The 15,156-nt window shown below is 42.9% G+C and overlaps 1 protein-coding gene and 2 long non-coding RNA genes across 3 annotated transcripts in view; 2 read left to right on the top strand and 1 right to left on the bottom strand.

Annotated features, from left to right (window-relative positions):
• Window positions 1-15,156, bottom strand: part of LOC138964245 (uncharacterized) — a 421,872-nt gene that overhangs the window by 180,870 nt on the left and 225,846 nt on the right. The gene's annotated exons all lie outside the window — the stretch shown is intronic.
• Window positions 6,519-8,665, top strand: LOC138964247 (uncharacterized). Its single transcript, XR_011455059.1, has 3 exons — window positions 6,519-6,909; window positions 8,022-8,196; window positions 8,630-8,665. It is a non-coding gene; the product is annotated as an uncharacterized lncRNA (long non-coding RNA).
• Window positions 8,663-15,156, top strand: part of LOC138964248 (uncharacterized) — a 49,534-nt gene continuing 43,040 nt past the window's right edge. The window contains exon 1 of the long non-coding RNA XR_011455060.1: window positions 8,663-8,718. This is a non-coding gene — a long non-coding RNA (uncharacterized lncRNA). The remainder of the gene's footprint in view (window positions 8,719-15,156) is intronic.

Here is a 15,156-nt window from a genome sequence, read left to right as displayed (position 1 = left end):
TGAAATACAAGCCATATAAAAAACCACTCGTGTTGTAACCTATACATATACACACTTACATACACATAATTTGCTATATAATCGCGGATATACAGGTTAAGGAAGAAACGCACACATTTTCAGTCAGGCAGATTAAAATATAACGCATAACTGCAAACTTGTGCTGTAGTTAGTGTTTTCTTGTTTGGAAGTAACATTATTATCATTCAATGTGTGGAAATATGCTAAAATGTGAGGTTACAAATGTTTATAAAGATTGACATTGCGGAACATTAATACATTTTATAGTTTTTATTTTAAATTTATTATTTTTGAAAATATTGATTTTCAAGCTTAAGTTGTAAAGTTTTGATTATACAGCATCAAAAGTATGACAGCTAGATTGTACACAAAGAGATCTTCAATTTGATATATCGTATGACATCTTTACCTGTAAAACCACTGAAGATTTGCTTGTTCGCGTTTCTTAAATTTCGTGTGATGACGTCAATATAGCCTAAAATTGCAATCGGCTATAAAACCCTTTTTATTGCATTTATGGGTTCAACTGTGATACATTTGTGGTTGCTGCAATCTGTTTTATAAAATAAAACCGAAAAGGTCATTTCTTTTTGCTTTTTTTAATTTGTCGCCCTGTACATAACTTTATTGTGAAAAAATCGCATATTTGCCTGACTTTACAGTCCAATACCTCCAAATGTATAATTCTAACAGGCTTCAAACTTTGCACAGCAATTCTATAAGTACTTTTACATTTCAAACCTGAACTATAAGAACATTGCTTAATTTTGAAGCTGTTTACAGCACTCCAAAAATGGCCTTCTGTGGTCTGTTCACGCTTACTGTCAGTGGGCCTCCCTACCCTTGTAATCTTTGACTCCCTAAATTGGGGGCAAAATAAAATAAGGCCAGCAATAAATACATGATCGTCATGTGTCAACGATTTTAACTTAAACAAAGTGGGCACACGGCTCGCAGGGAGCGAAGGGCCTTGCCCCACCCAGCGGGCGTGTGTGTGAGTGTAATTTGTTTTTCTCCTCCTGAGTTTTCTGATGCTCATCCTATTGTTGTTGGCACTCGGGCAACAGGGAATCAGAATCAGAATCAGAATGTTTTATTCGCGGAAACAATGGTTTTTAGCGAAAGGGTGTTGTGGGGTTGGGATGTCGACGTACAAAGCTTTCTGGATACCGAAACATGCACGATCGCGAAAAGATTCTCGCTGCTGGAAGTTCGATAGCGAGTCAGTCTGTGCACACAGGTGTAGGGAGGTGCACGTCCGTCACACGGGGGTCTTTGTTCGTTATTTCCGCTCATCTCTTAACAGCTGTTAACAATGCAGGTCGAAGATCAGCCCTGGTAGAGTCTCACGACTGCCGCCAAAACATTCAGGTCTCTGGTCGCCTGCCTTCTGTCTTCTGCGAAGTCGTCTTTGCTCAGAGGTTTTGACCTCTTCAGACAGCGCCTTGAAAAGTCTTCCAGTTCTGTAACCTCTGCTTTTTCCATTTTGATGTACCAATCAGTCACTTTCCTTTCTCTTATGTCGTATCTTAGCACGATGTCGTCCGATTCGCATACAAGCACGTTCTGTTCGAAACGCTTGTCGAGCACCGCGTGGTGTATGGACTGGTTACGGCGGATGTCCCTCAGCCTTCTCTGCTTCTTCGTATTTGTCACTGCACCTACTTGTTCGTAGATATCATCTAGGAAAAAAACCCGATGGGGGTGACGTTGGCAAATTTATGTCAGCTTCAAGAATGCTATTGATTAGTTCTTGTTCTATCTCTGGTGTTAATGTAGAAGGTCTTCCTGTGAACTTTACTTCTTCTTTTGCAAATTTGTTTGTTTCCTTCTAAATGACTTTTAAGAGTTGTAACAGTAACACCATATGCTCTTGATGCGCAACGCAAATCCATATCTCCGTTTTTCACTGCCGACAAAACGCAGCCCATTTCTTCTGGTAACCACCGCCGTTCGGGTCTCATAATACTGTCAAACAAATCAATCAATCATTCAATAAAACTTATAGAAAGGAAAAACACAACAAAACCGAAAAGAGAATTGAATACGTGAATAAAACAGCAGTGTTCTGTTTATTGTTTGATGAGGGTAAGATGGAACAGAATGCGGCAAAGCTGAAACACTGTTCCATGTTTGCCTCTCTTATGTGTTCCATCATTGCCGCATGGCACCTGCATGGATTTCGCGTTTTCGTGACGTTTCAAATCTTTTTTTCCGTTCAAGTTATTGCAAATCTATGAAGGTTTATCACAGCAATCAACATTTTACGTGAACGTATATAGATAAAGAGTAATAATACGAATTGTAGACGGTAGAAATAAGAAGAAGAAGGAAGAAAAGTTTAAAAAACGTACCATTTTTTTTTTGTTTTGCCGCGGTAGTCATTTTTTTTGCTGGAATAATATCAAGGAATGTCACTAGACATTTGTTTTCTGCAAAACAATTGTTCATGAATTGTTCCCCGTTGATCGCATATTGAGGTGTTCCAAGTTGGCCGACTGTTCCGGGATTGGCGACTTTCCCTTACCTCTACCACAATTGGGAAACAATGTGTGTGTGTGTGTGTGTGTGTGTGTGTGTGTGTGTGTGTGAGTGTGTGTGTGTGTGTGTGCGTGCGTGCGGGCATGCGCGCGTGGGTGGGTGGGTGTGTGGGTGGGTGTGTGCGTGCGTCAGTGTGTGCGTACAGGTGTGAGTGAGTGTATGTATGTTCGCAGTTCGGTGAGAACTCTGTTTGGTTGTTGTTTTGGAATGTATTATGTATTGAATGTACTCAAACCAAGCAACATTCCTGTGTACTGCACGTGGTTGTAATAAAATCTTATGTCTTATGTCTGTGTCTTATGTCTGTGTCTTATGTCTTATGTATTTGTTCTGGTGGTTAAGTTGCGTTTGTTTGTAATGGTGGTAAGGTTGGGTTTGTTTATTTGTTTAATTGTTTGTTTGCTTGTTTGCTTGTTTTTTTGTGTTTTTTTTATCGTGGTTATTGGTGAGTTGGCTGGTTGGGTTTCCGTGTGTGTGTGTGTGTGTGTGTGTGTATGTGTGTGTGTGTGTGTGTGTGTGTGTGTGTGTGTGTGTGTGTATGTGTGTGTGTCTGTGTGTGTGTGTGTGTGTATGTCTGTGTGTGTGTATGTACGTCTGTGTCTGTGTCTGTGTCTGTGTGTCTGTGTGTGTCTGTGTGTGTGTCTGTGCACGTACGCACATACACACACGCGCGCGCACACATGCACACACACCGCAGCCCAAACCCACCAAGTACCCCAACAACTGAATATTGTGGGATGACCCTCCCCCCCCTCCCCCTCCCTCCCCCGACCCCCATTCCCCATCCCCTCCTCCCTCGCTCGCTCTAAATTTCACATGCAGTTGTCATCCAAACTTGTCACCATTTGCATGTGTCCACCTAACATCGCCGAGACGCCGCATCTTCACCGTTCAACTTACGGCGTTGCGTCACAAGGAACCGTGACGTCGGTTGTAATGTCTATACACCTGTCATAAAACTGCTAGCATGCACTGAGGAAATAAACATAGTCGTTTTTATCGTCCCATTCCTCCATAGTACGTATGTGGACCCCAATAATTACACGGATAATAAGGGGATACATGATTCTGTATTTTATCAAATCTTAACTCTAACTTTTTAACTTTTTATTACCCCCACTCCCGTCATCCTCCCGTTTTATAACCAGCTTCTTTTTCTTTCTTTTTTTCCCTATCGTATAAAAATGTATGTCCGATATAGGCAATTAACCCCTGACGGACACCAAGCCCCTTAAAGGCATACTAACGCACTCCCGTGTTTACAAAGTGTAGTTTGCCCACAATCGATGTCAAACGCACCATAAGACCATATAATGACGATACGTCACCATGCGCGGACCATAATACATGCATTACAGCTTGTTCTAGCCTCTGAAAAAGTGAGGATGTCAACAAAGCCGCGGTGTTCTCTCCCTTGCATCAACGTTACATGTGTTGCCAAATCTATAAATAGGACGATCCAGATCAAAATGAAAATTCAAATATCTCAACATTTAAGGGGTCCTAGACCACAATATTTTGCAGGGAACTTAATTTAGTCTGTCTCCAGCTGTTGGTAAAGCAATTAGCGTGTATAGTCATCGAGTACATATGGCTTTAATTTTCGCTTCTCATTTCATCTTCTTCTTCTTCTTCTTCTTTTTCATCTTCTTCTTCTTCTTCTTCTGCGTTCGTGGGCTGAAACTCCCACGTACACTCGTGTTTTTTGCACGAGTGGAATTTTACGTGTATGACCGTTTTTTACCCCGCCATTTAGGCAGCCATACGCCGTTTTCGGAGGAAGCATGCTGGGTATTTTCGTGTTTCTATAACCCACCGAACTCTGACATGGATTACAGGATCTTTTTCGTGCGCACTTGGTCTTGTGCTTGCGTGTACACACGGGGGTGTTCGGACACCGAGGAGAGTCTGCACACAAAGTTGACTCTGGGAAATAAATCTCTCGCCGAACGTGGGGACGAACTCACGCTGACAGCGGCCAACTGGATACAAATCCAGCGCGCTACCGACTGAGCTACATCCCTGCCCCGGTTCGAATCCCATCAGGGTCATGTTTTTTTTTCGGGCTACGGTCGGCTCCTACCCAGAGTGGAAGTGCTATGGTTCCCATGGGAAGGCTGGGATCACACAGCCGAGTGTCATTCACTTAACGAATGCGACTTTGAGGATGCTCAGGTTCTGTATACCTGACCAACACCGCAGGTGCGGCAGTTCTCGGGCCTGGTTGACGCCAGGATATATTATGACAGTAAGCGTAGAGTGCTGCCCTGTCACGTAGTCTCAAACCAAATTGGAAATCCAAAGCATCATTATAATCATCCTCATCTCATTAATCATCCAAAATTATAAATTGTCCTTGCTCTTGTGGCCCTTCATGCCCGGAGCTCTCATGGTGACCTTGGTCTCAGTGTTCCTGTTCGATCCTTCCCTGAATAGTAGTTCTGCTGCCAGTCTTCAACGTGTGACGTTCTGGGGGGGTCGACGGAGGGACGTGGTGGCGGTCTGCTCTCTGGAGGGGACGCTCACTCAGTCTGGCTCCGCGACTTAAAGTAAAATGTCGTTTGTATTGGGCATAGTAGGTAGTGGGCTGCGTCCGTTAGCTCGGGACAGACCCACTACTGAACACCGTCGAAGTGACTCAGCAGAAGTGCAGTGTCATCTTCCGAGGGTAGCCTACCGCAGCGACCCGACATCCCCCCCCCCCCCCCCCAGGAGCGTCTGTAAAAACAACAAGTCTGGCAGCGGAACGAAATTCAGAGGTGGTTGGAACAGCGAGTGCAGGGACGGGGCGGTGTGAGAGCACAACGGGACAAAGGAACAGGTGTAAAGACGGAAAAAACAAGTCGCGTAAGGCGAAAATACAATATTTAGTCAAGTAGCTGCCATTTTTCAGCAAGACCGTATACTCGTAGCATCGTCAGTCCACCGCTCATGGCAGCCAAAGGCAGTGAAATTGACAAGAAGAGCGGGGTAGTAGTTGCGCTAAGAAGGATAGCACGCTTTTCTGTACCTCTCTTTGTTTTAACTTTCTGAGCGTGTTTTTAATCCAAACATATTATATCTATATGTTTTTGGAATCAGGAACCGACAAGGAATAAGATGAAAGTGTTTTTAAATTGATTTGGACAATTTAATTTTGATAATAGTTTTTATATATTTAATTTTCAGAGCTTGTTTTTAATCCGAATATAACATATTTATATGTTTTTGGAATCAGCAAATGATGGAGAATAAGATAAACGTAAATTTGGATCGTTTTATAAATTTTTATTTTTTTTTTACAATTTTCAGATTTTTAATGACCAAAGTCATTAATTAATTTTTAAGCCACCAAGCTGAAATGCAATACCGAAGTCCGGGCTTCGTCGAAGATTACTTGACCAAAATTTCAACCAATTTGGTTGAAAAATGAGGGCGTGACAGTGCCGCCTCAACTTTCACGAAAAGCCGGATATGACGTCATCAAAGATATTTATCAAAAAAATGAAAAAAACGTTCGGGGATTTCATACCCAGGAACTCTCATGTCAAATTTCATAAAGATCGGTCCAGTAGTTTAGTCTGAATCGCTCTACACACACACACACACACACACACACACACACACACACACACACACACACACACACACACACACACACACACGCACAGACAGACAGACAGACAGACAGACACACATACACCACGACCCTCGTTTCGATTCCCCCTCGATGTTAAAATATTTAGTCAAAACTTGACTAAATATAAAAAGAAAAAAAAATTCCGGCATATTGATTTCTAATTTATTTCAGGGAGGCATCTATTGTAGGTTTGGGATTTTTTTTAAAAATAAAACGATCCAAATTTACGTTCATCTTATTCTACATCATTTCCTGATTCCAAAAACATATACATATGTTATATTTGGATTAAAAACAAGCTCTGAAAATTAAAAATATAAAAATTATGATCAAAATGAAATTTCCGAAATCGATTTAAAGGAAAAGTCCAAGGTTTAGGGTCACTTTTGATATGTTGACCCTCTTAATTCATCAACCACAAATGCGTGTGTAAAAATGAACACAGAAATCCAAAAAGTATACTTTGACTCGTTTTTGGTTGTTCTGAATCGTTCCATCGCGCGCGCAGTCTTGGCTCATGACCTTGTGCACATACGTGTGCTACGTCACGAGCCTTGAACAACAAACATGGCCGGCTCAAGCAGTGAGGAAGACAAGTGGAATACGGACCGGTTTTCAGCCAGCCTGAGGTTTTAGCGTGCCCGTTTGAGCCTCTTCGTCGTCAAAATGCTGGCGAGGCCACAAGGAACTGCATGAAACAGAGCCAGCATAAGCGGCAATACGAAATGGTATGTGATTCTCTTTGTTGTGATGTTGACACACTAGTCCGTAGTCGCTACCTCTTGCATGCTAGATCGAAGTCAGGTGTGTTTTTCACAGATCAGTTGATGTGCTTCCACAGATCTGTAAGCATGTAAAGATTATGGATTTATGCTATTATTTCAGGCATCTGGTGTTGTTTATTTTCCTATCTTTAATCAAGGATTTTGTCCTTGAACTGCCCAGTTTAGAATAAAAAATGCTTCCACAGTGATGTTCACACGCGACTATCCTTATTTTCTCTTGGAATTCTGAGTAATTCTTCAGTCACACAACGAAACATGTAGACAGCAAGTTAACATTGCGCAAAGCCTGTTTCTTGCGGAAAAAACTGCAATTATCCTGGTATTTTTATTTGCGACAGTAAGACACTACATGACATCGACACCACTAAACAGTGAAACGTTTTTGAAATGGCGGTGGGCTGCTTTCATGTGCTAATACTAATAGTGATCCTGACATTTTTCTTGCGAAACGGTCAAAGGGAAGTAATAAATGAATTTAGTTTTTTAAAACGAGAACACGTGATTTCCGATCTCAAACTAGATCTGAAATCATAAGATTTTCTGAGCAGTGGAGAAACGCTGATGGCGTGATATCGCAAGCCGTTTTGGAAGCAAATAAGCACTGTCAGAAACACGATTACAGCAGTTCAAACTTTTTGATCATTGATTTTTAGGAGTACGCAATATCGGACAGTCACACTACAAAAAGACAATGCGTTAGTGCATAGATCGGTATTCTCAAACGTCACGAACAGACAGTACGTTGCTACTATATATTTTACTGTATTAACAAAACCCCACAGTCCCATTAAAAATGTGTGGTGTGTGCCGAAAAGCAACCATATGAGATTCAGTCAGTGGGACCCTGAATCTACCTGGGGTTAAATCGGGTTATTGACTCTCATTGCATGAATTTTTAAACTGAATATATGTACTACTGTTCGTGTTGTTTTTGTGATCCACTGCAATTTCTGTGTAGATCTATACCTTAGAATCTCAAGGTAATTTTTGAACGGGGCATACAGATGATACATTTTGCCATGATCACAGAGTGATACGTGTATTTTGCTTATCAGGTGTCAGTGCAGAAACTCCAAGAGGGAACGAAATTCAAATATCTGGAAAACCTGGATGAGGAGATAGACAGCCTAACAGCACATCCTCCTATGTTTGCTCGGACATCTACTACCTTCAAACTGCATACTATGCGTACACACAGGAATATGGACGACTCAACATTGATCAAAATGGGTAAGTAACACAACACAAACAGATGATTTCCATTATGATAGATTTATTTATCTGAAAGTAAAATTGACAACAATGTACAATTTGTTTTCAAATACGAAAATATCACATTGGGTTAACAAAAAAATAAAAACACCATCATATATCATTAAAACTATTCTTTATTTCTAAACACATACATATCAGCATAGTTTATTCATGTAAACATCCTCATTTCGGTTCCCAGTCTATCTGAAATCAAGGTAAGATATGCCAGAAAGAATAGCGATCACACAGTGCTTCAGCGTGAATTTGAAAACCTGCTCTATGTCACATAGACACAGCGTGTCTTATGATTCTATCCGCCCTCTCCAAACAAACACGTACACGTTTTCTCTGGTACGAATGTCTTAAAAGCTGAAACTAAGCTGCTGTTTTATTCTGTCTTGCTTTGCAGGAAATACAGGCACGTCGCTTACCCATAACAGGCAGTGGGGCACATGTTATGCTTTCATCATGAGACACATTTGGTCACATATGATCAAGGTCAAGGTGTTACGAAGCGGTTTACTCGTATTTGTGGTAATGTGTATTGTTGTAAATAGAATAGACTATAGCGATGGTCAGACATTGGAAAGGGCTATAGGCTGCATACCGTCGCGTTGACCGCAGTGGAACCTTTGTGTAACTGACAAGGTTTTTCACGTGCAAGTAATGCAGGCGACAGCTCACTGGCAATGTCATAGCAAGAACGACTTTGTAAAATCAGTCGCCGTCAAGGAGCCAAGCTCGACTCATGTTTTTCGTAACACGTTAGCAGACGGGCTCCTGTTTTAGGTATCTGACTGAAGAAGGATGAAGACTGACGAACTTTCCCTATCAGTCTACGTGATATCTTCCATTTTCATATTCATGCCAGGCCGGCGACTGTACTAAATGTTGGCTTTACACTCTTTTGAGGTATGTTTGAAACCGGTTATATTTTCATGTCATGTTGTCGTATGTGAGAAGAGTGACTGGTTCTGTGTTTAACGTTATTGTGTAGACCTAAGCTATTGTGCTACACTGCTTAAATATGTGAGGGTTTTACGTAACGTTTTCTTGGCTTTAGAAAACAGGAATTAACGTGTAAATAATTATATTGGCTCATGCAGCTTAATATGTTGGACGAGTGAGTATTTTTATTGTGCGAGTGAAAGAAACTAAAGACAAGTTGATTTATGGACTATAAACTTTACAGTGTTCCAACTGGAGGGTTTCATCGACGGAGGCTGAACTGAACTGGTGACTGCGGCTTGGTGTACATGACCATGGCATGGAGAGCTGGCAGAGTTCTACAGTTAGCCGCCGAGACGAACTGGAAGGATCAAGGACTACGTCAAGCAATGGTTGCGGTGTCGTGAGGACTGGTGCATCCTTGTCAGTCGTCTGAAGGACTTACAGCCATACCAACATCTTGAAAGCCGAAAGATGGCAGTAGGGTAACGTACAGTAGAATACCTATTCGTCTTACCTGTTAAGCTGCTTTGTTTGAGCCAAAAGGTGTCTGCGTCTTGGACTGTAGAGTTTCTTGCGGTGTTGTCGGCCTAGGGTACTGGTCGAAGCCCGGAAATGATTTTGTGATGTAAAAAGCTTTGTAAACTAATAATAATTAGTCTTGGCAGTGTCAAGATCCATTTAACACCAGGTTTTTGCGTGTGTGAGTGCGTGTGCGCTTGTGCCTTGTAAGCTACGGTAGCGGACAACTATTCAGATTACATTCAAGCTTGTAAACAAATACTAAATTTATAGAGTTGTGTGGAGGCATTTATGATTGTCTAAAAACCGGGCTATACCACTCCATAACATCTGGCGCCCAATAGTGTTTGTTTGTTTAACCCTTTAACAGTATTGTTTTCTATCTCAAGGCACGTGCGCTTACACGGGTGTGAATGGTTGTTTTGTTTGTCCTGTTTGTCCAGTAACATTTTCAGATTTGATTTGATTTTTGATTTGATGTGTTGACTGGTATATTCTTGCAAGGCCAAGGTCTTACTCGAATTCATTTTTCTTCAAATTTCTTCATTGTTGTAACTTTGCTGTTCTGCAAAGGTTTTCAGAGATTTTGTTGTTGTGAATAGTGATACTACTGTAGTCATGGCAACCATAGACACTAGTGAGTTTGATGTTTTACATCAGCAGTTCTTACATGAAGCGCAAGTGTTGGGGCTCACTGATCGTGAAACTAAGCGTCATGTAGTGGATAGAATGAAGGAGGAGAGAGAACTGAAAGCGAAGATGAAGATAGAGGAGGAGCAAAACATGAGAATGTTTGAGTTGACACGGCGCATCGCTGAAGAGAAGGCAGACCTAGATAGAAAGATGGCACAGGCTAGACTTGAGAGAGGAGATGCTAATGATGATCTTGAACTAGATGAAAATGGCATTCTGATTGAAAAAGACGAGCCTCAGAATAGGAATACGCATAGGCCTAGGATGGTTCTACAGGCTCCCAAACCACTTCCATTCGATGAGAAGAATGAGTCTATAGATGCATATCTGTTTAGGTTTGAGCGTTACTGTTCAGCTGCAGGATGGCCACAAGATCAGTGGATTACGGCTCTTTTGCCAGGCCTTAAGGGAAAAGCTTTGACTGCGTATTATGAGTTAGCTCGTGATGTTGAGGTCAGCTATGAAGAGATCAAGATTCATTTGATGAAGAGATACTTGTGTACAGAAGACGGATACAGAAACAAGTTCAGAGCGGCCAAACCAGAAAGTGGCGAGACTATGGATGCTTTCTTTAGTCGTTCAAAGTTACTGTTTCAGCGTTGGTTAGAGATGGCGGATGTTGACAAGTCTTCGGCAGATCAAGTGATTGATTTGATTCTGAGAGAGCAGTTTTTAGCTTCATGTTCTCCATCACTTGTTATCTTCTTGAAAGAGAGAGAGAGCTTCGCTCTGTACAAGAGTATGTCACGGTAGCTGAGAGATATAGATTAGCCCACCCTACTCAGACCATGTCAGCTAAAACCAGTGATGCATTGTTTGCGAATGTAGCTTTCACAGACAATAGGCAGAACACGGGTGGTAAAGGGGGTCAGGGAAAACCGTCTGACACCAAGTTTAACCAAGAGCAACAAAAACAAACTACCGGTCAAAACCAGTTTGGGTCACGGGGTGCAGTTAGGGGAGCTCATACTGGGGGTTTTGAAAGTAAGGTTTGTTTCCACTGCAAGGAACCAGGTCATTTCAGGAGAAAATTCCCCAAGATATTATCGGCATCAGTGTCAGTTCCTGCCAAGGGGTGTTGCAAGGTGTGTAGCGAGGACTATACTGTTAGCAAGAAATGTGGACATGATTTTGACCCATCAGAAACAGCAGCAGGAGAAACCGACAAAAGCAGTTTGTTGTTGTGTGAAGGTACACTCAATGGAAACCCAGTTGAAGTGATGTTAGACACAGGTTGCACTACCTGCGGTGTACGCAAGAGTCTAGTATTGCAGAGTCAGATGACTGGTGAGATTTGTCACTGTAGACAGTTCAACGGTGAGATAGTGGAACTGCCAGTAGCACTAGTTGATCTGGATACTCCGTACTTCGTGGGGAAAGTCAGTGCTTGCGTCATAGAGAATCCTATTTCAGACGTAATTCTTGGTAGAATTCCAGGTGCGAAATTGGATCAGGCAGATATCGCGGCTGCGGTACAGACCAGAGCACAGAAGATCAAAGATCAAAGACCGTTTAGGCCGTTGTTGACCGCGCGAGCGCCGAAACTGGACATTGGTCCTACTGAAATTGCAAAATTACAGGAAGCAGACGCGACCTTGTCATTGTCATTCGAACGTGCTGCCAATGGCACTAGCGTGAACGGTCAGACTTTTGTCATGAAGGATGGTCTTCTCTATAGGTCCAATAGTCAGGCCAGTACTACTCAGTTAGTGGTACCGAAACCGCTTCGGGAGTCCGTACTGATAGCGGTTCATGATGGTATTTTTGGAGGTCACATGGGTTCACACAGTACTTTCAAGAGACTTCACCCGTACTTCTATTGGCCTGGTTATTGGAAGGAGACACATCAGTACTGTCAAACGTGTGACAAGTGTCAACGCACAGTCCCTAGGGGTAAGATTCCTCGGGTTCCATTGCAACCATTGCCAGTGATCGAGACACCTTTTCAGCGTGTAGGCATCGATTTGGTTGGTCCGATTCAGCCGGTTTCTGATACAGGCTACAGATATATCTTGACTCTTGTTGATTACGCGTCACGATATCCTGAGGCTGTTCCGCTGAAGCGAATTGACACAGAATCGGTAGCTGAAGCACTGATGGGTATTTTTTCGCGTCTCGGTATTCCGGGTGAGATACTGTCGGATCAGGGTTCACAGTTCACGTCGGAATTGTTTCAGGCAGTCATGAAACTTTTATCAGTTCACCAGATTCACAGTACTCCGTACCACGCTCAGACTAACGGCTTGGTCGAACGTTTCAACGGAACACTGAAAACCATGCTCAAAAGATTGATGACTGACAAACCAAAAGATTGGGATCGGTATTTACCGGCAGCTTTGTTCGCATACCGGGAAATTCCGCAAACCGCAACCGGTTACTCACCGTTTGAGTTGATGTTTGGTAGAACACCGAGAGGTCCGTCGTGCGTTCTATTTGAAACATGGACAGGTTCGGATGGTTCAAGCGAACCAAAGATTGTTCATCAGTTTGTCACTGATTTGAAAGAGACCTTGAGTGAGATGATGACTTTGGCGCAGGAGAATTTGATCGATTCTGCAGGAAAAGCTAAAGGTCGCTATGACAAGAGAAGCAAGCCCAGGTCACTTGTTGTTGGAGATGAGGTTCTCGTCTTGTTGCCTTCGGACAATTCTAAGCTTCTTTTGAAATGGAAAGGGCCTTTCAAAGTAGTGCAGAAGAAGGGGGTTTGTGATTACGTCATAGAACTAGCAAGGGGGCAGGAGAAGATGTTCCACATCAACATGCTCAAGAAGTATGAAAGGCGAGCACAGGGAGATAAGCAGAATAGCACTGCAGTTTCAGTGATCATGGGATCAGTGTTAGAGCCTGACGAGGATGTGCAGAACATTGACGTTCGTGTGGTACCCACTATGCAGACAGAGACTGTAGAGGATGTTCATTACAACCCTGACTTAGAACCAGAGAGACTTGAGCAAGTGAAGTCAGTGATCAACAAGCATGCGAAGATTATGACTGATTTGCCAGGTACAGTTCATACTATACAGCACTCAGTTCGTAACGGTGACATCGTTGTCAATCAGAGACAGTATCCCATGCCGTTCGATACAGAGAAAGTCATCGAGGATGAGGTGAAGAAGATGCTAGATTTGGGGATCATAGAGCCATCACAGTCTCCATACAGTTCGCCGATTGTTTTGGTGAAGAAGCCTGATGGATCGGTTCGCTTTTGCATAGACTTTCGTGGCCTTAACAAGGTCACTATCTTTGATTCAGAACCGATACCAGACCCGGAAAGTTTGTTTGTGAGTTTGAGGGACAAAAACTTCTTCACCAAAATAGATCTTGCGAAGGGGTATTGGCAAATTCCTTTAGACCCCCAGGACAAGCACAAGACTAGTTTCCGTACATCCCAAGGCCTTTTCCAATTTTTGAAAATGCCGTTTGGATTAGCCACAGCTCCAAGTTCCTTTGCGCGTATGATGAGACAGCTGAAACTAGCAGAATGTGGGAGCGTCAGCTTCTTTGACGACATTCTGGTGTCAAGCGTAGGCTGGGAGGAACACCTGAAGTCGCTAGACAAGCTTTTGACGAGGCTAGGTGAGTTTGGCTTGACTGCAAGACCAACGAAGGTGGAAGTAGGCTTCCAAGAGATCGAGTTCCTAGGTCACATGATAGGGATGGGAAAGATGAGGCCTGTGGACAAGAAGGTCACCAAGATCTTGAAGCTAGAGACACCTAGAACAAAGAGACAGGTGCGGGCGTTGGTGGGACTTGCAGGGTACTATAGAAGGTACATTCCAGGTTTCAGTCAGCTCATGGTTCCTTTGACTGAACTCACAAAGAAAAACAAACCAGCAAAGGTCCAGTGGACTGACCAGTGTGAGACAGCATTTCAGACCGTCAAACAGAGATTGTCAGAACAGCCTGCGGTAGCTCTTCCTGACTTTGACAGACCGTTCACGGTCAGAACAGATGCGTCAGGAACAGGCATTGCTGGGGTGTTGATGCAAACAGATGATGAAGGTCATATCCACCCAGTGATGTACGCTAGCAGGAAACTCTTGGACAGAGAAACAAGGTACTCAGCGATAGAACGGGAATGTCTAGCTTTGGTATGGGCGATAGATAAGTTCTCACGCTATCTGACAGGCAGGTACTTTGTCGTAGAGACTGACCACAGACCGTTGACGTATTTGCAACGCAGCAAGACCACAAACAGTAGGTTGATGAGGTGGGCGTTGGCGTTGCAGGAATACCAGTTCTCGGTCATGCCAATCTGTGGTACTGACAATCTGGAGGCAGACATCTTGTCTAGACTGGGTTGAGGATGATTGTTGTCGCTTGCTGTTTCATTCATGATAATTTTTTTAAACAGCTTCTGAACATGACCCCTGTATATAATTATTTTGACTTTTTGGATAATCTCTGATCGAGATTCAGAAAATTTCATCGTTTTTTCAACAATTCATTTTCTTTTGAGGAAAGGGGGTGATGTTACGAAGCGGTTTACTCGTATTTGTGGTAATGTGTATTGTTGTAAATAGAATAGACTATAGCGATGGTCAGACATTGGAAAGGGCTATAGGCTGCATACCGTCGCGTTGACCGCAGTGGAACCTTTGTGTAACTGACAAGGTTTTTCACGTGCAAGTAATGCAGGCGACAGCTCACTGGCAATGTCATAGCAAGAACGACTTTGTAAAATCAGTCGCCGTCAAGGAGCCAAGCTCGACTCATGTTTTTCGTAACACGTTAGCAGACGGGCTCCTGTTTTAGGTATCTGACTGAAGAAGG

Source organism: Littorina saxatilis, linkage group LG4 (genome assembly GCF_037325665.1).
Source record: "Littorina saxatilis isolate snail1 linkage group LG4, US_GU_Lsax_2.0, whole genome shotgun sequence".
NCBI lineage: Eukaryota > Metazoa > Mollusca > Gastropoda > Littorinimorpha > Littorinidae > Littorina > Littorina saxatilis.
Note: the sequence above shows the minus strand (reverse complement) of the source record. Positions and strands in the feature narration are given on the sequence as shown.